The sequence below is a fragment of the Mobula birostris genome, chromosome 1 (genome assembly GCF_030028105.1).
Source record: "Mobula birostris isolate sMobBir1 chromosome 1, sMobBir1.hap1, whole genome shotgun sequence".
Lineage (NCBI taxonomy): Eukaryota > Metazoa > Chordata > Chondrichthyes > Myliobatiformes > Myliobatidae > Mobula > Mobula birostris.
This window is the reverse complement of record NC_092370.1, coordinates 181,842,226-181,863,510: the sequence shown is the minus strand read 5'-3', so window position 1 is coordinate 181,863,510 and position 21,285 is coordinate 181,842,226. Positions and strand designations below refer to the sequence as shown.

General features: G+C 41.5%; 1 protein-coding gene across 1 annotated transcript in view; it reads left to right on the top strand.

Annotated features, from left to right (window-relative positions):
* The first annotated feature begins 4,166 nt into the window (after nt 1-4,166).
* Nucleotides 4,167-21,285, top strand: part of stxbp6 (syntaxin binding protein 6 (amisyn)) — a 399,500-nt gene continuing 382,381 nt past the window's right edge. The window contains exon 1 of the mRNA XM_072279073.1: nt 4,167-4,385. The gene's annotated coding sequence lies outside the window, so the exon portion shown is untranslated. The remainder of the gene's footprint in view (nt 4,386-21,285) is intronic.

The following is a 21,285-nucleotide window of genomic DNA, read 5'->3' as shown; positions in this document are numbered from 1 at the left end:
AAACCTACTGCATGCTACCAAATGGATTAAAATATTGGCAATGATTTATTACTCAATTACAACTGAGAATTAGAAATTTACTGAAAATTGTTTGCCGATATTTTTTTAAACAGCATGTCTAATCTAACTTCCAGAAATCTCAGACCTACATTCTTATTAATAGCATGAGTGGAACAATTAGCTCATTATTTTGTCACTTAACTTGTCTTAAAAGATGATGTGTAATTCTAATTTTTTTGCATTTTAATGAATTATAAATTGTTTATCCTGGTATTCTGATCAAACATTTCAATACTAATTTAATTAATCAATCTTTTATATATCTTTGTTATACTGTAGAGTGAATCGTGGGTTATGTTTTCATTGCCAATATTCTCTGCAAATTACCAGTGCAAGCTATTTAATCTGGTATGATATTAATTATTTGAGATCTGTGAATTTCGCAACCTTTTAAAAGATAAAAGATAAAGTAAATTGGGTACAATAAGAGAAACAGTAAATTGAGTCACAAAAGGAAATAACAGCTTCATTAGCAAGTTCCACTGTAATAGCTTTGATTTAATGTGTAATTTTTTGTATTTCCAGTTTTCTTAACTTCAACCGCTAAACCATATTGGCTTTGATCTTGTACCTTTACTTATTGCTGTGGGAATGGAACTGCAGTTTGCTAGCACATGGAATCACTTGCACTTTGCACTTAATGTTTGAGAAAAAGGTAGAATTAGCAGAGGATTTCCTTAAGAATTTCCTGCTGGGTACGATTGCCATCAAGAAATACATCTTCTGTGTACCAAAAATGAAGTACGCAATAGAATTAAAAATAAGGTTGTTTTCATTGGGATTGCCAGCTAGGAGTTTTAAAAGACAGATAATCAGACAGGAATGCATAGCATATGAGCATATGGGTAGGAGGTGGACACAGAATTGTTGAAATCCTCAGACAATTTTATTTTCATTTGGAACAACAGATATTTTGGTGATCGACTAAGTGAGAAATGTTATCTAAGTTGCCAAGTGAAATTTCTGATCTTTTTTTCAGATTGTGCACAGGATATTTTGTGTTCACCTGATCGAACAGAGGGTCGCACTTCAACTCTCCTTCCAAAAACATCACCATTGATAATGTGGCCAGTATTTTATAAAGAAAAGTAGATCCCTCAATTTTAATCTTCGAACTTCTCAATTCAAAATCTGTCTTTTGATGGGAAAATTTACACATGATTATTTATGTTTTCCAAAATAAAGAGAATTATAGTTCAGTTAGTGCATTGGTGGGAAATTTGCAAGAACCCAGGGCTAAAAGCAGAGTGACTAAAAATAATTTCAAAGTTCCGTTTACAAATTATTTAGATGATTTTAAAGCAATTTTGATCTAAAATTGATTACTATTGAAAAATTGGTGACATTGTAAGGAGTGAAATAAAAAAAAGGTATGAATATATTGAATGGCTGGGGAAAGTAATGGGAAGTATTTTAAAGGAAGCAGCTCTTAGGATACTCACTTTGGATTCAAAAAGGATAGAACAGATTGTTTATAAATGCAAGGAGCATACCTCCATGAGTGTGAATCATTAAAATGTCATGCACTAGTATATCAAAGGACCTAATGAAATGCCGGTCCTAACATTTATAATAGAGTGCAAAGGGACAGAAATTATGCTAGAGCATTGATTAGACCAAGACCTAAGGCAGAATATATTGATATCTGTATGAGTGCAACATAAATTTATCAGAATAACTAAACTCAGAAGTTTAAGTTTCACAGAATTTAGAAAGTACTGTAATGGTTTGACTGGTTTTTGAGATGTAGATGGAAAATGGAAACTACTTCCACGGAAAGCAAAGTCCATTAACAGGATGTATAATTTAAAGATACAAGCCTGCAGAAATAACTCACTTTCTCTGAGATAATGTATATTTTAAAGATAATCTTTTTTGTCACGTGTACATCGAAACATAGTGATATGAGTCATTTGTATTAATTACCAACATAGTCCAAGGATATGCTGTGGGCAGTTCACAAGTGTCGCCATGCTTTTGGTATCAACATAGCATGGCTACAACTTACTAATTATAACACATACGTCTTTGGAATGTGAGGGGAAATTGGAGTACCCTGAGGAGACCACATGGTCACTGAGAGAACATACAAAATACAGACAGCAGTGGGATTGAACATGGATTGCTGGCACTGTAAAGTGTTACACTAACCACTACACTATCAAGCTGCCCCATTTCCAGCATCTGCACCACTTTACTTTGTAATGACCTTCACATTTTCCTGGCCATCCACCATACAGCCTACTGAAAACTCTACTTCCAATACCTACAGTATACTGCATCCATCTGCCTACCCACTACCTCAGTTCTTGTTAACCGAGAGTGGATTAGAATTTTCCAACTTAAATTTGAAATACTTGTCCTCGTGTCTATGATCTTATATTTTCCCATTACTGTATCTTCCCACAACTCTATAATTCCCCTCAAGAACTTATAAGATCATAACATATAGGAGCAGAATTAAACCCATTGAGTCTTCTCTACCATTCAATCGTATCACAGCTGATTTATTAACCTTCTTAACACCATTCTTCTGCCTTCTCCCCGTAAGCTTCTACACCCTTACAAATCAAGAACCTATCAAACTCTGCTTTAAGTATCTTCAAATAACTTAGCCTTCACAGCCATCCGTGGCAAAAAATTCCAGATTCACCTCCCTCTAGCTAAAGGAATATCTCCTCAAACCCATCTTTCCTCTGATTCCATCCTCCCTTTGCCAACCTGAATGACCTTACTTGATCTCTTGATCTCTGACTTGTTCTGATGCTGCACACTGTGGGTCCACAACCTGTGTGGTCAAAGGTATTGAGATTACAAGTTTTTTTTTCTGTGAGGAACAGGTTCTGTGGCATGACTAGAACCATCATTTACAACACCAGGGGTGGGTATTCACTCTGCTGGTGGTGACTCCAGGTATTAGTGTAGCCATGCTCTATGACTAACATTGATTCAACCATAGGCAACAATGAGTGCTATGTTGGGTAGATTTATCCACTTTCTTTGGAGATTTTATATCTTTGTGGACATTTTGTGTTTTGAAATGAAATTTGAGGACTCCTCCGGTGCCCTTGAAACAAAAAGGGACCTACCTGAACGACATATAACAAAACTGAGAACATATCAAACTTGATTACCAAAATATACCGTCATACAACACGGAAATAGACCCACCTTGCATTTTTATTAGCAACTAGGCTGGAGGAACTCAGCAGGTCATGCAGCATCTATGGAAAGGAATAAAGTGTCCCATCTTTTATTTATCCCATTTGCTAGTACTTAGTATGTAACCTTCTATGTCCTAGTGCCCTTTTCCAGTACTAGCAATCATTAGCTATTCGTTCTACCTAGTTATAATCAGTAACAAAAATGAACAGAGAGAAGTTTATTGCTATACAGTTACGACTCACAATCAGTGAGATAAATGACTGATCAGGTGGTTTTTATGCGTGAATAAACTTTGCGGCGAGGACAAGTACTCCCACTCTCCTTTGATCTATATTGCAAGGGCGGGCAGACAGCTTGCTTCATAGGTATGATCAAGACTGGACCTCCTTTTCCCCAGTGTCTGCTTGCTGATTCGATGAATCTTGTGTAACAACGTAAATGTTTGCAACATTCATTTCACTCTTTCAGTTGACGCGTTCCTCACTGTTGCTTCAGTTGTCATTTACATAAAATATCCCATTGCATGGGACAGAAGTTTGCCATGCAACCAAAGTTTTCTTTACTGGAGACACAAAGTTCGTTTAATATCAGCGAAACGGTTTGCCAAAGCGAAACCACATTCTTGTAAACAATCCAAACGCTTAAACTTGTGTGACGAGTTCTGACCGGATGACCACATTTCAGGGTCGATTACTGACGGCAAGCAACAAATAAAACTGCCGGGCTTTTTTTTAATTGCAGCGGTGAGATATCGAATTAGAGAAGTTTCAGTTCTGGAGAGTGAAGTTTGGCCCGCCTCCCACATTGATGGACTGCGCACGGTCCAATCAGCAAGGGCGGAGAGGAGGAGCGCGTGGGCCGGTGGGTGAGGGTGGAGACGCGGAGCGCATGTGCGGATTGGTTGACGGACAAGGCGAGCAGGCAGGGTAGGATACCGGAGCGGGGGCGGGGCAGTGCTGCTCGGGCGATGCAGTGGAGTGTGTGCGAGAGGCGGAGAGCTGTTGCTCCGAGCCGACCAGCCTCTTTCAGCAAGTGACGATCCTGCTCAGTCCGGACAGTCCAGTCCAGCCCAGCCTACCCTGTATGGATACGGGCTGCTCGAGCAAGGACAAAGCTGTGCGCGATTAAGTTTCTTTGCACACCTGCGGCCAAACCAGCGGGTAGGTGGTGAGCTTCTGAGAGAGAGGCAGGCGGGCGGGTGTGTACGAAGCTGGTCAGTTGCACACTGCCACTTCTCGTCACTTAAAGACACCAAAGCAAAAGTCAGTGCGAACAGAACTTGTGAGTCAGAAGGGCGAACGCTGCAAGTTGCCTACTGGCTCTTGCAAGGCTTTTATATTTTAAAGGCAGACGATTTGGAAACGGATTCTCTGTTCTCGGTAGCGGACCTACTGTTTCTCGGGGTCTGAAGGACTGAGCAGCAGACTCGCCCAACCCTTCGAGAACAGTATAACAGGTAACACTAGATATCGAGGTAGGGGTGGACAGCTGTCTTCAGGAGTTGCGGAAGAAATTAGTTTTGAGTCGGTGCAGTAAATTATCATGTGAACAGTGTTGCGGAAATTAGTTTCTAGTTGAAGTTCGAGTTGTCGGGGAGTCTGGTCTTTGAGTTTCTGGTAATTTGATGAAAGGTTACTTGCGGTTAATTAGACTTTGCCTTTCGAAGTCGGTCGTCAGTGAGCCTTATACCTTGCATTCCTTTGTCATAGGGCACCTCTGGAAGTACTGCAAGTTTCCCAGTCTCATCACAGCCTTGGTTGTCACTTCAAACGAAAGCCCGCTTGTGTGCACGTGATCTGTCAAATTGCTCACTTTCCCTGCTGATTAACAAAATAAAACCTGAGTACATCAAAACCAGTGTGTGTATTTATATAAATTTATATGCAATTTAAAATTGAGCTATACTTAATGTAAAAGATGACACTGCCGTTGTCATTCATCCGGAAGCCCGTGAATTTTCAAATGTTGCCTGATACTTCCCCACCGAATTGAAGGGTGTGGATATCGCCCTTGTGCAGGGAATATTATTTGGGGGTATCTTAACAAATCTGTCAAAATAGACATCGCTTTTTTTTTTAAAACCGTTCAATAATGCGTGGCGTGAGTAACAGTATTTTGCTTTTAATTTGGTTATCCCGAAATGGCATTTCATGAAAAAGAAGAAAGTCTGCCTGCCAAATCTGTAGTACAGACACTGTTACTTAAAGATACTACCAATTTTATTAAACTGCATTGATAGGAAAACAGATTATTATCTGAATGGTGGCCGATTAGGAAAAGGGGAGGTGCAACGAGACCTGGGTGTCATTATACACCAGTCATTGAAAGTGGGCATGCAGGTACAGCAGGCGGTGAAAAAGGCGAATGGTATGCTGGCATTTATAGCGAGAGGATTTCAGTACAGGAGCAGGGAGGTACTACTGCAGTTGTACAAGGCCTTGGTGAGACCACACCTGGAGTATTGTGTGCAGTTTTGGTCCCCTAATCTGAGGAAAGACATCCCTGCCATAGAGGGAGTACAAAGAAGGTTCACCAGATCGATTCCTGGGATGGCAGGACTTTCATATGAAGAAAGACTGGATGAACTGGGCTTGTACTCATTGGAATTTAGAAGATTGAGGGGGGATCTGATTGAAACGGATAAAATCCTAAAGGGATTGGACAGGCTAGATGCAGGAAGATTGTTCCCGATGTTGGGGAAGTCCAGAACGAGGGGTCACAGTTTGAGGATAAAGGGGAAGCCTTTTAGGACCGAGATTAGGAAAAACTTCTTCACTCAGTGGTGAATCTGTGGAATTCTCTGCCACAGGAAGCAGTTGAGGCCAGTACATTGGCTATATTTAAGAGGGAGTTAGATATGGCCCTTGTGGCTACGGGGATCAGGGAGTATGGAGGGAAGGCTGGGGCGGGGTTCTGAGTTGGATGATCAGCCATGATCATAATAAATGGCGGTGCAAGCTCGAAGGGCTGAATGGCCTACTCCTGCACCTATTTTCTATGTTTCTATGTCTATATTTAATGCACTTGATAAAACTTTTGTTTTATAAAAATGCTGATCTTGTAGTGGAAACTTCATTTATGAATTTGGTGTTGGTGCTGCCTTTGGGGCATTGTTACTTAAACTCACAACCTACAAATGGTTGCTTACCTGAACAACCATCAGGCAGCTGGCTCTGCCCTCTCCAAACTCGCTACAGCATAAGGTAAAAAAGATTCTTAAATTAATTGTAGCAGGTATTCAGACACATTTGCCTAAAGGACTTAGAAATTGCACTAATTTTTCTGTTGAATATTTTTGACTCAACCTACTTCGGCATCCACTCCTTTGTATCTGTTCTTGTGTGAGCTTTACGCACCCATTGGCTGTTATAGGCATAAAATAGTTTTAATGTTGATTCCTTATACAACATGGAGATTGGTTTGCTTAACAGTTACTGTTATGTGATTGTGGTTTTATTGGGGTATTGGCTTTTGAGTTTGAAAATTGATTGTGCTGACACTGACCATTTTAATGATGGTTACTTGCTTTCAAATTGTTCATTTAATATAGGATAGTTGATAAATGACTGCAGTTTGTTACCCACAAAGCAAATGAAAGAAAACGTATGTAAAGTCTGATACCATGTATTGTGCTTGGTGCATCCATACAAATTGTTGGACCAATTATCCACTTTGGTTTGTTTCTATTAATTTGGCATGTGTATTTAAATTTTGTTGATGAATGGAAACTGTTTTACCAGATATTGTTTCAAAGGTACACTTAATGTCAGAGAAATGTATACAATATACATCCTAAAATTCTTTTTCTTCATGACCATCCACAAAAACAAGGAGTGCCCCCAAAGAATGGATGACATTTAAATGTTAGAACCCCAAAGCTCCCCCCTCCCACACATAAGCAGCAGCAAAGCAATTATCCCCCCTCCCCAACCAGCAAAAAAAAAGCATCAGCTCCCCCCGCTCCCACGAGCACTCAAGTGTGCAGCAAAGCATCAGTAAATACACAGACCTGCACTACTTCAAAAACTACTTGTTCACTCAGTAATTGGACAAACCGTAGAGTGTGCGTGTGTGTGTGTCTCTCTCTCTCTCTCTCTCTCTCTCTCTCTCTCTCTCTCCTCTGCTCTGCTCTCTCTCTCCCTCTTTCCCCCCCCCCCCACCCCCGTAAGGGAAAAAGCGATCTCTCTGCTTCACATTGAGACATGACAAACAACGCACTGATTTATGATAAAAGTCTGTTGCGGTGCTTTTATCAAGCTTTGTGCCCAAAGAACTCAGGTCTCTGCGCACACAGCCAGCAGCCAGCTCGCTACTTTCCATCATCTGTCTCCCATGGCACACTGATTTCCTGCTGATGTACAGACCTCGAGTCTGCCCACCTCCAGAGCCACAAAATCCTGAAACTCCGAAGGCACGCAAATCTTCTAGGCCGCGTCCTTGGTTTATCGAATAGCAGCCAGTTATGAGACCCTGAGAGCAGGTCACATTCCCACAAAGAACCAAAGTCAGTGTGTAATTCCAGGTCAAGGTCTCCAAAAGAACCCTGAAAGGGAAAAATAGAGATAGAAATAGAGCTGTTTCCAAAGATGCAAGCGAAGGAGTTGTCGTTAGGTGCCATTGTCTCCTAAGCTCCACCCCCTAGTGATCATTTAACTTCGCAACTGCCTCTGTGCATAGTTGCTATTCAATATTTATGGAATGATAGTGAGTATTAACCCAAGTGTTTATGGGTTTGTCACAGTTTGGCACAAAGTCCGGAACATAATCGTAAATTTAGTTTGTGAAAGAGAATTTGAGAAAAATGTTAATCTGTTGCATTCCTACTAGTTATTCTTTTTTTATCATTTAGCCTTTTTTTTAAATCAAGCAAACTGATGCCTTGCAAGACATTGTTTTTATAATGTTTTGAATAGTAAGTTGGAGTGTGGCCAGTTGTGAATTTGCTTAATATCCAAACAATGATAGATTAATGTCTTCAGCTGTATAGTGGAATAAATTGACAGTGGTATTCCACAGTGTTTCAAAGAGCTTCCTAGAGGTGTCTTTATATTTATTGCCAGGTTGAAGTCCTTTTTAAAGAAGCAAAAATGTAAGCTGTTGGTAGTCTGTTACAGGTAGTTATGTCGTTTGGAAGAATGTAAGGAATTGACTCCAAAAATATGTCATTGTTTAAAGACTAGTGTAAAGTCTAAAACCAAAATATTGTGAAAGGCAAGTCTTTGGTTCAACATTGTATGTTTATTTTAGTTGGGAAATATTTTTTCTTTATTCATATCTGTGTTTCTACATCCTACTACTGTTAAAGGTTCAAAGAATAAGTTATTCAGGGTAATTTTTTTTGTTGATCACGTTTGGCAAGTTATGGTGCAAATAATTTTTTGTAAATATATTGTTCCTATTCTGTTGAACAGTGCTTTAAGGTCATTGTATTTAGGAAGGCTGGTCATGTTGAACAGCAGTCAGTTTGCAAACTTCTATAAACAACACTCTGATTATAACCATATATTCAGTTTCATTTATGTTGATTGACGGATATGTTTGTCAGCAGAACAGATAACTCCATTCTGCAATTTTTGAAATCTTGCCTTGAGGTTTTTGACATACACTTGACACTAGGAAGAGCTTTGGTTCAATATCTCTTGGTTTACTAGGCTTGATTTAATAGCACAAAAATATCCTGGAATGAAGGATGGCTTTGATGGCTCTGGGTCTGTTCCAGGCTGTAGTTTAAAGAATGGGGGGTGGGGGTGAATCTTTGTTATACTTCTGTAGATGTGCAGTGAAGAGGGTATTAACTGGCTGCATCATGGCCTGGTATGGAAACACCAGTGTCCTTGAATGGGAAAGCTTACAAGAAGTACAGCTTACTCTAATATGGGTAAATCCTTCCCCGCCTCTGAGCATATTTACATCAAGTGCTGTCACATGAAAGCAGTTTTCATCAAAGACCATTGCCCATCCAGGCCATACCTCCTCCTTGCTGCTGCGATCAGGAAGGAGAACAGGAGGTTTGGGATCCACACCACCAGCTTATTACCCCTCAACCATCAGGCTCTTGAACCAGAGGGGATGACTTCACTCACCCCATCACTGAAATGTTCCCACAACCTATGGACTCACTTTCAAAGACTCTTCATCTCATGTTCTTGATATTCATTGCTTGTTACTTGTTTATTATTTATTATTATTATTACTTTATTGTCACCAAACAATTGATACTAGAGCGTACAATCATCACAGCGATATTTGATTCTGTGCTTTGCGCTCCCTGGAGTACAAATCGATAGTAAATAGTAAACATTTAAATTATAAATCATAAATAAAAAAGGGAAAGTAGGGTAGTGCAAAAAAATCGAGAGGCAGGCCTGGATATTTGGAGGGTACGACTCAGATCCGGGTCAGGATCCGTTCAGCAGTCTTATCACAGTTGGAAAGAAGCTGTTCCCAAATCTGGCCGTACAAGTCTTCAAGCTCCTGAGTCTTCTCCTGGAGGGAAGAGGGATGAAAAGTGTGTTGGCTGGGTGTGTTGCGTCCTTGATTATCCTGGCAGCACTGTTCCAACAGCGTGCGGTGTAAAGTGAGTCCAAGGACGGAACATTGGTTTGTGTGATGTGCTGGGCTGTATTCACGATCTTCTGCAGCTTCTTCTGGTCTTGGACAGGACAACTTCCATACCAGGTTGTGATGCACCCTAGAAGGATGCTTTCTATGGTGCATCTATAAAAATTAGTGAGGGTTTTAGGGGACAGGCCAAATTTCTTTAGCTTTCTCAGGAAGTAAAGGCGCTGGTGGGCCTTCTTGGTAGTGGACTGTGCTTGGTTGGACCAAGTCAGGTCATTTGTGATATTGACCCCGAGGAACTTAAAGCTTTTGACCTGTTCTACTTGCGCACCACCGATGTAAATGGGGTCGTGTGGTCTGCTACTCCTTCTGAAGTCAACAGCCAATTCCTTTGTCTTGCTGATGTTGAGGGATAGGTATTGTCTTCGCACCATGCCACCAGGTTCTTAATTTCCTCTTTATACTCAAACTCATCATTACCCGAGATATGGCCTACAATTGTGTCATCAGCAAACTTCTCTATTGAGTTTGATGGAAACTTGGCTACACAATCATGGGTGTACAGTGAATACAGCAGGGGGCTGAGTACACAGCCTTGTGGGGCACCGGTGCTCAGAGTGATTGTAGAAGAGAGCTTGTCCCCTATTTTTACAGCCTGGGTCCTGTCTGTGAGGAAGTTGAAAATGCAGCTGCAGATCTGAGTGCTGAGGCCTAGGTTCCGGAGCTTAGGAATCAGTTTATTTGGAATGATGGTATTAAAGGCAGAGCTGTATTTGCACAGTTTGTTGTCTTTTGCACACTATGTACCCGCTGGAGTTTGTATCTAGTGGAATCTGCTATGCCACCCTAAGGAATGCCTACAGTTCAATCCTAGACCAAAATCATTTGGCTGTCCTCCTCTCACCTGCATCTCAGCAGAGGCTAAAGAGCAAGGCTGCAGAAGGACAATGAAGGGGTGGTTGTGGGAGGTAAAGGAGCGGCTGTTGGTTGGCTTCAGGTTAGTGGACGAGGCTATGTTCAAGGACTCATCTGAGGATCTGAGCAAATACACCACGGTTGTCAGGGACATGACTAAAAACAGTTGCAGATGAGTGTGTACCCACAAAATCATTCAAAGTCTTCCCCAAGAAGAAGCCCTGGATGAACCATGAGACCTGCCATTTGCTGAGGGCCAGATCAGTTGTATTCAGCTCTGGCAACCAAGTAAGACATGAGGTCCAGATACAATCTCTGGAAAGCCATCGCACATGTGAAATGGCAATTCTGGACCAAACTTATCACAAAGGATGCTTGATGGCCTTGGCTGGGCTTGAATGCTATCACTTCCTACAAATTGAAACCAATCAACTTAGGTTTTTCCCCTAGATGTGTTCAATGCCTTTTATACTCACTTTCACCATCAAAAGATGGAAGCATCTTCAGGAGCACTCACTGCTCCCTGATTGACCCTATGATTGCAGTCTCTGGGGCCAACATGAGAACATCCTTCAGAAGGGTAAATCCACAGAAAACATCCTGCGTAGATGGGGTACCTAGTCGAGTATGAAAGACCTGTGCTGAACATCTGGCTGTAGTGTTCACTGATATCTCTAATCTCTTGCTTCAGCACACTGAGATACCCATCTGCTTCAAGCAGACTTCAATTATGCTGTTACCTAAGAACCTGGCCCAGTGAGTAGTACTTGCATGCATTGTGATGAAGTGCTTTGAGAGGATGGTGATGAAACATATCACCTTCCTGAGAAGCAACTTAGATCCACTTCAATTTACCTACCATCACAACATATCAACAGCAGATGCCATTTCATTGGCTCTTCATTCAACTCTGGAACATCTGGACAGTGAAGATACATGTATCAGGATTCTTTTAATTGATTACAGCTTGGCATTCAATATTATCATCCCCTCAAAACTAATTGATAAGCTTCAAGCTTATCATTATCTTCTTGTGCAACTGGATCCTCGATTTCCTCACTTCAGACTCTAGTCAGTTCAGATTGGCAATAACATCTCCACAATCACAAGGCTGTGTACTTAGCCCCCTGCTCTACTCACTTTCTACTTGTGACTTTTAGGTTGAGCACAACTCCAATGTCATGTTAGATTTGCTGATGCATTTTTTAGTGGAATGAAAGTGGAATCAGCATGCAGGAGGGAGATTGAAAACCTGGCTGAGTGGTGCCACAACACCAACCTCCCATTCAATGTCAGGAAAGTGAAGAGCTGACTATTGACTTTAAAAGGAGGAAACTAAGTTTCATGAGCCAGTCCTGATCAGGGAATCAGAGGTGGAGAGAGAGTCAGCAACTTTAAATTCCTTGGTGTTATAATTTCAGCATATCTGTCCTGGGTCCAGCAGGTAAGTGCCATTATGAAGAAAGCACAGCAGTGCCCCTACTTAGAAGTATGTGAAAATGTGGCAGGTTGTCTAAAACTTTGCCAAACTTCTGTAGATGTGTGGTGGAGAGAGTATTGACTGGCTTCATCATGGCCTGGTATGAAAACACCAATGTCCTTGAACAGAAAAGCTTACTAAAAGTACTGGATTCAGCCCACTCCATCATGGGTAACCACCCCCACCATTGAGCATATTTACATGGAGTGCTGTGGCATGAAAGCAGCATTCATTATCAAAGACCATTGCCATGCAGGTCATGCCTTCTTGTTGCTACCATCAGGAAGGAGGTACAGGAGCCTCAGGATCCACGCCACCAGGTTCAGGATCAGTTATTACCCTTCAACCATCAGGCTCTTGAGCTAGAGGGGATGGCTTCACTCACCCCATCACTGAACCATGCACTCTCTTTCAAGGACTTTTCATCTTATGTTCTTGATATTTATTGCTTATTTATTATCATTTCTTCCTTTTTTTATTTGCACAATGTATTTAGCACACTGCCATATTTGTATATTTTGCATTCCCTTTAAACTCAATGGGCTTGCTAGAAAAAGTTATTACACTACCATTTAATATATAAAGAAATAAAAGCAATTGCATCTAATGGTGACAAATATGCTAGTTCTATATTACCTGTGTCCCAAGTGTGTTGAATTATTGCAGTTTGACTGTACTTACAGAATGAAGACTGACCTGTCCGATCTTTAGGCTTAAGTTTATGTCTCTGATCCAGAGGAACCTCCTCCCGTACTTCAACTTACCCTATCCATCAATCATCTGTTCCTTTCCTTTTGTTCTCGTGTTTGTTTCTGCCTAGATTTTCTATGATCACACCTAAGGGTAACTAAATTACATTCATATGGAGATAAGTCTGAGTGGCTAGTTTCCAAAGTCCAAAGTAAATTTATTAACAAAGCATGCATATGTCACCATATACTATCCTGAGATTCATTTTCTTGCAGGCATTCACAGGAGTGCAGCAAAATGTATTGGACCTCCCAGTGCTGTAGTTTTCCCTGAAATTCTGGTTTTGTGATCCTGATAGATTTTGAAGCAAGGAGTTTGAACTTGGCTTATATAGGATTACATTCCAGATCAGCCGTGATCCTGTTGAATGATGGGCTCAGTTCAATTGGCTGTGTGGCTGACTCCTATTCCAATGTTCTTAAATCAGCACTGCACTGGAATGTCAGCCTCCATAAAGTCTCTCGAGTTGAATTTGAATCTACCGCCACCTGGCTTGGTTGGGGCACTTTTATTGATCCACAGCTGACACAAATGAACCTGCACCAGGATTGATGGTATAGGAGTTACATTTGATGTTTATTTGCTTTCCTTCCTTTGTAAAACTTGAAGCAGGCAGATGCTGTCAGGGTTTAGACAGCAGCACTTTTTCACATGGTCCTGTCATTATTTTCCCAGTACCTGCATTGTTCAGTAGAATTACCATATACAAAGCTTTAATAAAAAAATAAGGTTTGATATCACCAGCATCCAGGGGGATTTTAGTGTCTATTTTGTTAATGTTGTTGGCTTTATTGTTTTATATATTGACTTGAAATAAAACAAAGACTTGGCTGATGAACTGGTAACCTATGAAATTTTAGAGGTACTAATGCTGCAGAATTTTATTAATGCAGTAGAACCTGTCCCTTTGTGTTCGCGCAGTATTTATGATTGGACTACACCCGTCAGATTTAAGGTAATATTCTTGAAATGCATTAATCATAGCCTTCAGGCAAGAGTCTTGTGGTATTCTACATTTCTGAGGCGAATTAGGCAACCCAGTGCGAGCTGTTTATAGTGCTTCTTGCTTGAAGTGACTAGCATTTTTGTTTCTGAGAAAGTCAGTTTTGTTGCACTGGATTCTTGGATTACAACTGGGGTTTGAAAAGACATTCTTCATTGTTGCCTGTTTTCTTTCGTAAGTATGAAAGTACATTTAAAAAAAATCTTTGTCGAGGATTAGGAAATTCACCACAATTGTTATTAATAACCTGAGTAATTTTGTTCTGGAAGATGGTGATATTTTTCAGTGTCATTTTGCTACACTTTTTGTCTCTTCCTGAGAATATTTGACAACTGTGCTAATCATTGTGAGAGCTGCTTGCTAAGTAGAAATTCAAAACTTAAGGGGCAGACAGTTTTCTTATTTATGATGAGAAGCTATCTCTAGGGCTTAATTGAGTTTTGTTTAAGCACACCTGAAATGGATTAAACACCAAATGTTAATGCTTTGATCTTGGCGGATGACTTTTTTCCCTCCCTTGACCTTGCCTCCATATTAGCTTTTTGCTTCTGTTTTATACAGTTTGCATAAGTTCGAAAAGTCTAGTATCTGCTTTTCACAGATAATGAAATAAATGCCATTGTTGAGCATCTGTTCCACATCAAACTGTTTTGTCTTTTTAGATGGGGAAATAAGAAAGGCTCTGCTGACGCTGTAAAGGCAGCAGTGAATTTGATCACCAATGGATGTCGTGACGAGGAGGTCCGTTCCACAATATGTGAAGTGGGCCTCATTTTCTGAACTCTTCCTCTGATCTTTTATTATTAGACGGTAGTGTGCTGCAATGAGAACATTGGTAGAGGTCATTGGTCTCAACACAGGTTCAGGCTGTCCCCTCATGAGCTTTCATGAATGGAGTTCGGCCTCCAAGCATGCACAAATATAAGCATTGTGCAGCTCGACTAATGTTCTAGCGCTCCTTGGTTAATGGGTTTACTGTTTCACATGTACCGAGATATGGTAAAAAACCTGTCTTGCAGGGTGTCCTTTCATTTCATTTAAGAAACTGCTGTGAGGCAGTACAAGTTAAAATAATAATAAAGTGTTGGATAATCTGTTAGTGCAGGTAGAAAATAGGGTGCAAGGTAATAACAAGGTAGATTTTTGTGAGGTCAAGTGTCTATCTTATTGTACTAGGGTGTGATTCAGTAGTCTTATTACAGTGGGTAGAAGCTGTCCTTGAGCCTGGCTTTTGTCTTGGTTCTCATGGTAAGGGGGAGAAGTAAATGGCAGAGATGGAAGGGGTTTTTGATTATGCTGGCTGCTTTACTGAGGTATTGACAAGTGTAGATGGAGTGGAGGCTGGTTCCTGTGATGTGGTGACCACAGCTCTCAGCTGTTTCTTGCAAACATGGGCAAAGCAGTTGCCATACCATGCCTTGATGCCTTTGGATAGCACATTTTCTATGGTGAGGGTTAAAGGGGACATGCTAAATTTATTTGCTTCCTGAGGAACTAGAGATGCTGGTGAACTTTTTTGACTGTTGCTTCAACTCGGTTGGACCAGGACAAGCTGTGGTGATGTTCACCCTGAGGAATATGAAGCATTCAACTCTCTTGACCTTAGTGCTATTGATGTAGACAGCAGTCCGTGCATTTCACCCCCCCCCCCCCCACCGCCAGTTCCCTGAAGTTGATAATCAGCTTTATTAATTTGTTGGCATTGAGGGAAAGGTTGTTGTTATGAATTAAATCTGTTGACCCTTCCTTATAAACATTGACCCTGAACTCCAAATGCTTCCACGGGAAGAAACACCCTAACCACAGCTACCCATCATGATTGGTCAAAATCTTGGCTGTTTTAATTATAACTCCAGCAGATACATGTCAGGCCTCTCCATCTTCTCCTTATAAACCAACGCCTCCATTACAGCTTCAGTATAGTAAACTTTGCTGAATTTGTTCTATTGCGTGGACTTCTTTCGGTAAGGAGATCAATATTGTCCTGGATGAGATCTTGGAGTTGTTAGATATGACTGAAGCATAGCCTTCCTGCTTTTGTATCCTGTTCCCGTAGCAATAAAAATGACGATGTTCTATTGAACATTTCCAGTTACTGACTGTGACTGCATTTTGCTTATAGACATACAGGTCCAGCTGCATCACAGGGCTCTTCAATCTCTCATCATTTATATAATATATGACTTTTTTGTTTTTCTCTCAAAATGGAGAATTTCATGTTTTTCCACATTATGTAGGCAACTTGCACATTATGGGATGGTTATATTCCAAAATAAGAGTTTGCATCACAATTTTGATTGGTTCAAAATCCAAAGCTGCTTCTTTTGTGCATGCATCAAGAAATATAAATTGAAGCAAAAAAAAATTGTATTAAATGATCTACTCTTTATTTCCACATATTCTGTGAGGGCAAATCTTACTCCATATCAAATTTCTGGTTAATGATTTTAAATTCTCTCAGGGTGGAATTCTGTAACCTGAAGGGCCATTATATGAGGGATGCTTGTGCTTTTCCAAGTTTTCCATTCATCTAACTTGTACATATAGACACCTTTTGTCTTGGAGTTTTCATAATTAAAACAACACAATTCCAATTTGTTTATTTATTGTACTTGTATTGAACCATATAGTGAAATGCGTTATTTGTGTAAACAACCAGCACAGCCTAAGGGTGTGCTGGGGGACAGCTGACAAGTGTCACTACACATCCCAATGCCAACATGTTTCGGCTATCTAACATTGTCGTACAATGAAGGCAGCATTTCAAGAGTTGCTGTGACTTAGTTGGTCAAATGAGTTCAAAGTACAGTAAATTAGGGAGTTGTCTTCCTTTATGGGGCAAGATTAATTTTGCCAAACAGGAATGTTAAATGTTTGGATTCCTTTATTCTTTGTATTTTTCAAGTGTTGCTTTGTGTTTCAGATTAGGTGATCTTAATTACAATTTAAATCCTATCTTAGATTCTTCAAGTTGATTAGAGCTGCAGAGCCAATCATACATTCTCTACCACCATCAACCTCTCCCTGATCTTTTGACATTGAGAATCAAGCAGTTTCCTGCTAAATTCACTGTTTCACCTCCTGCAAAATTGCCGATATCCATTCCTGTGACATTTTCCCTTATTTAACCATGCATTTGACATGATTTGGTATAGTTCTCAAAGAAGCTTTTCTTGCCTCACAACCTCTGCTTATAAAATTCCAATTCATTCACAATTCTGTCATTAAGTCCTACTTGCTGGAAATTTTTTGAAATCCTGGAATTACAACTCTTCTTCCTCTATATTTCTGTTTTATATCATTCAAGCTAGATAGCAATTTTAATAAATTATAAACTTTAAAGCATCAGTTTAACATCTACCTCCTAACTATGTAATGCATAGCTTTATGGTGTTATAATTGAGGCAACAAATGACTTGAGTTCACAGTACTATAAACAATTTTTTTGGGAAATAATTTGTACTTGACACTGTCATCTTGCTCCAGAGTATCATTGTTCCTCCAGCTTTTGATGAGATTCTGCCAGCCAGCTATTGGACATTCGGCACCAAGAAACTGAATGTGGCTCTGACTAAGTTTTGTTTCAAATTCCAGTCCATGGGCAAGATGGTAATAAACAGCCAACATGGTTGTACATGGTTACTGTAAACATCCTTGATTTGATAAGATCATTCAGATCCTGTTCAAGACAGCTGCCGGCAATCCAGTGTTGAAGCAAACACCTGAATTTGTCCTTTTATCTATAGTTCTATGGTGAGTACGTTTAGAATCCAAGACAACTCTGCTCTTTTAGCATGAGCTGAATTTCATTATCAAGTTGTGCAGCATGTGGGACAAGGTTTTCATAAGTATAGATCAAGTAATTCCTATTGTTAATTCATGCTCAATTTCATTCTGATGATTTTAAAAAAACTATTGAGAGGACCATTATAGTGCATTGCACAATCTATTTCAATTTGCGCAGGCTTTTCACTGTAGGGGACTTTTTTTATATATAGTGAGGTCCCAGAGTTGAAGTTGTATAGCACAGGGTTGAAATTGGCTTGCCATGTAAATCAAGGTTCCGTTATTATCAAAGCATGTATCCATATGCAACTCTGAAATTTGTATTTCTCCAGGTACCCATGAAACAAAGAAAGAACATGAAAGTCGTTCAGAGAGTAACATCAAACCCCCCCAACTTACGAAAAGTAAAAGGCTCCCTGATAATCAACCCCTGAAAACGCCCCTCCCCTCACACAAAATGGAACAGGAACATCAACCCCCCCCCCCACACCACCAAAAACAAAAAACGAACAGGCATCAACCCCACACCACCCAAACACCCCCTTTGCGCAACAAAACTGAAAAGGAATGGGTGATTAAAAAAAACAAGAGTATAAAAACCATAGGTCTGAAAATGTCCACAGTCCAAAAACACAATAGTCCAAACCATAAACAGAATTCTACGATTTCCACTGACATTCATCAAGAGAGAGGGACACTGTGAGGCAGAGAGGCCTACCTGCCTGCCACAATAAGCCACACAGCGATAGGCCGCTCACCGACTCCTTCTCTAGCAGCGATCAAAAGGCAGGCAGTCCGCGCTGAAACTCTCACTCGCAGTCCGCATTCGCTTCATTGTCTCAGTCTTCTTCACACTTTAATCGATGATCATTGGACACTTTAAACGGCAAAATGGAGTCGGACACTGGCTCACGCCCTGTCTCGAAATTACTTGACATCAAGGCCGTCTGAGTCCCAGAATCTTCTTGGAGCCAGTAAAGCACTGGATCACTCAAAAGATCTCCAAGCTGTAAATTGCAGTCTCTAACACACTTAAGGTGAAAAACAAGAGTAAAAGAAGTTTTTTTAAAAAAAATCTGTGTTCGTTTATTCTCTGGAAGATGCTGACTGAGGGAGCATTGTATGCTGGCGCCACCTTGACCTGATCACAATAAAGAATGCTGAAATCTTTGCCCACCTACATCCATCCTTTTGCCTATGTATGCCTGCCTTGTAATTACAAGATTGTTGGCCTTCAAAGACCCTTTAGTAAACAAACACATGTAACAAGTGGCTTGTTTAAGTACTTAGTTAAAAAACGACATCCTCCCCACAGTAGATGAAGTCAGGAAGGCAGTGAAGCAACTCTCCTGTGACAAAGCGCCAGGACCCGATGCAATCCCTGCTGAGGTATACAAAGCAGGAGGCCCTGTCATGATGCAAAAGCTGACTGTACTCTTCCAGTCCATGTGGAAAAAGGGACAGGTCCCACACAGCTGAAAGATGCCAGCATAGTCCACATCTACAAGAGGAAAGGCAACCGCCAGTCTTGCGTCAACCACCGAGGCATCTCCCTCTTGTCTATTGCGGGGAAAATTCTGTCCCGCATCCTGCTCAACTGCCTTCTCCAACATCTTGAGCAAGATCTGCTCCCAGAAAGCCAGTGAGGCTTCCGTGCTGAACGTGGGACCACGGTCATGATTTTTGCTGCGCGCCAACTCCAGGAAAAATGCCAGGAGCAACACAGCGACCTCTTCGTGACCTTTGTCGATCTATCCAAGGCTTTCGATACGGTCAGCAGAGAAGGCTTGTGGAAGATCATGGAGAAGTTTGGCTGCCCCAGCAAGTTCATCACAATCGTCCAGCAGTTCCACAATGGTATGATGGCGAAAGTTCTGGATGACGGCGACGAGTTGGAGGCATTCCCAGTGACAAATGGCGTCAAACAAGGCTGCGTTCTTGCCCCGAATCTGTTCAGTATGGTATTCTCTGCCATGCTGACAGATGCCTTCCGTAACTACGAAGAAGGAATCCACGTCAGGTACAGGACTGACGGCAGGTTGTTCAACCTTAGGCGCCTGCAGGCAGTTACAAAGGTGCAAGAGACCATCATCAGAGACTTCTTGTTTGCTGACGACTGCGCACTCAACGCCAGCACAGATCAGGAGATGCAGCGTGAAATGGACTGCTTCTCACAAGCCTGCAACAACTTCAGTCTCACTATCAGCACCAAAAAAACCGAAGTTATGTACCAGCCTGCCCCAGGAAAGCCATACCAGGAGCCGCGCATCACGGTGAAGGGCCAGAACCTCTAGGCAGTTGACAACTTCACCTACCTGGGCAGCATACTCTCTCGTGCAGTGAACATAGACGCTGAGGTCAACAACAGGATTGCCAAAGCCAGCGCCGCCTTTGGGAGACTCCGTGACAATGTCTGGGAGCGGAGAGGACTCAGCCTTACCACCAAGCTGAAGGTCTACTGTGCAGTGGTCCTTAACACCCTCCTTTACGCCAGCGAGACCTGGACTATCTACAGCAGACACGCCAAACAGCTCAACCACTTTCACCTGAGCTGTCTCCGCAGACTCCTCCACATCAGGTGGCAGGACAAAGTCCCCGACATGGAAATCCTGGAACGAGCTGGGCTCTGCAGCGTCTACACCCTCCTGCCGAAAGCCCAAGCCAGGTGGGCTGGACATGTGGTCAGAATGCCAGACTGCTGATTGCCTAAGCAGCTGCTGTATGGAGAACTGTGTTAGGGCAAGCGCTCAGTCGGGGGACAGAAGAAACGTTACAAAGACTGCCTCAAAGCGTCCCTCAAAGGCCTGGGTGTCGACATCAACATGTGGGAGACGCTTGCCATCGACCGTCCAGCTTGGTGCAGCAAGATCACCACAGGAGCCTGTGCAGCTGAAATCAGGCGCATCATTGAGGCGCAACGAAAACGTGCTGTGCGCAAGGCCCGAGCAGCATCCACTGCCATGACAGCACCCACCCACTTGTGTCCCACATGTGGGCGAGCCTTCAGGGCCCGGATTGGCCTCATCAGTCACCTCCGGACCCACAGCAACCAATCTCCCATTTGACTTTGAAGCCATAGTCATCTTCGACTACGAAGGACGAACAACAAGTTTAAAAAAAAGTAATGCTAGTTTTCTTGACTATCATTTTGATTTGAGCACAGCCAATAGAGCAACTATAATCTGTGTAAATTGTGGTGAGAAACTATGTTCCATGTGACAGACTGCACCAGCCAAGACAATTTAATAGCTTTTATGTTGGTTAATGACGCTTGCGCAATTCTGATTCCCAGCTGCAAGACTGATAAAATTGTTGTGTTATTTTCATTATAATTTGAGCAACTGATTCAGATACACATTTTACTGAATGTGCCCAGTGAACCTTGAAAATTTAAAACACTCCATTTTATAAACTGAGAGAATACTAATATTGGCTTCTGACAAAACTTTGGATGGCAAACCAGTCAGAGAGCATATTTCAGGACTGGCAGTACGCAGTGAAGAGAATCTTGTTTAATGTGTGCTCTAACCACAGAGCAAGTTCTCAGTTAATTCCAAATTAGTGT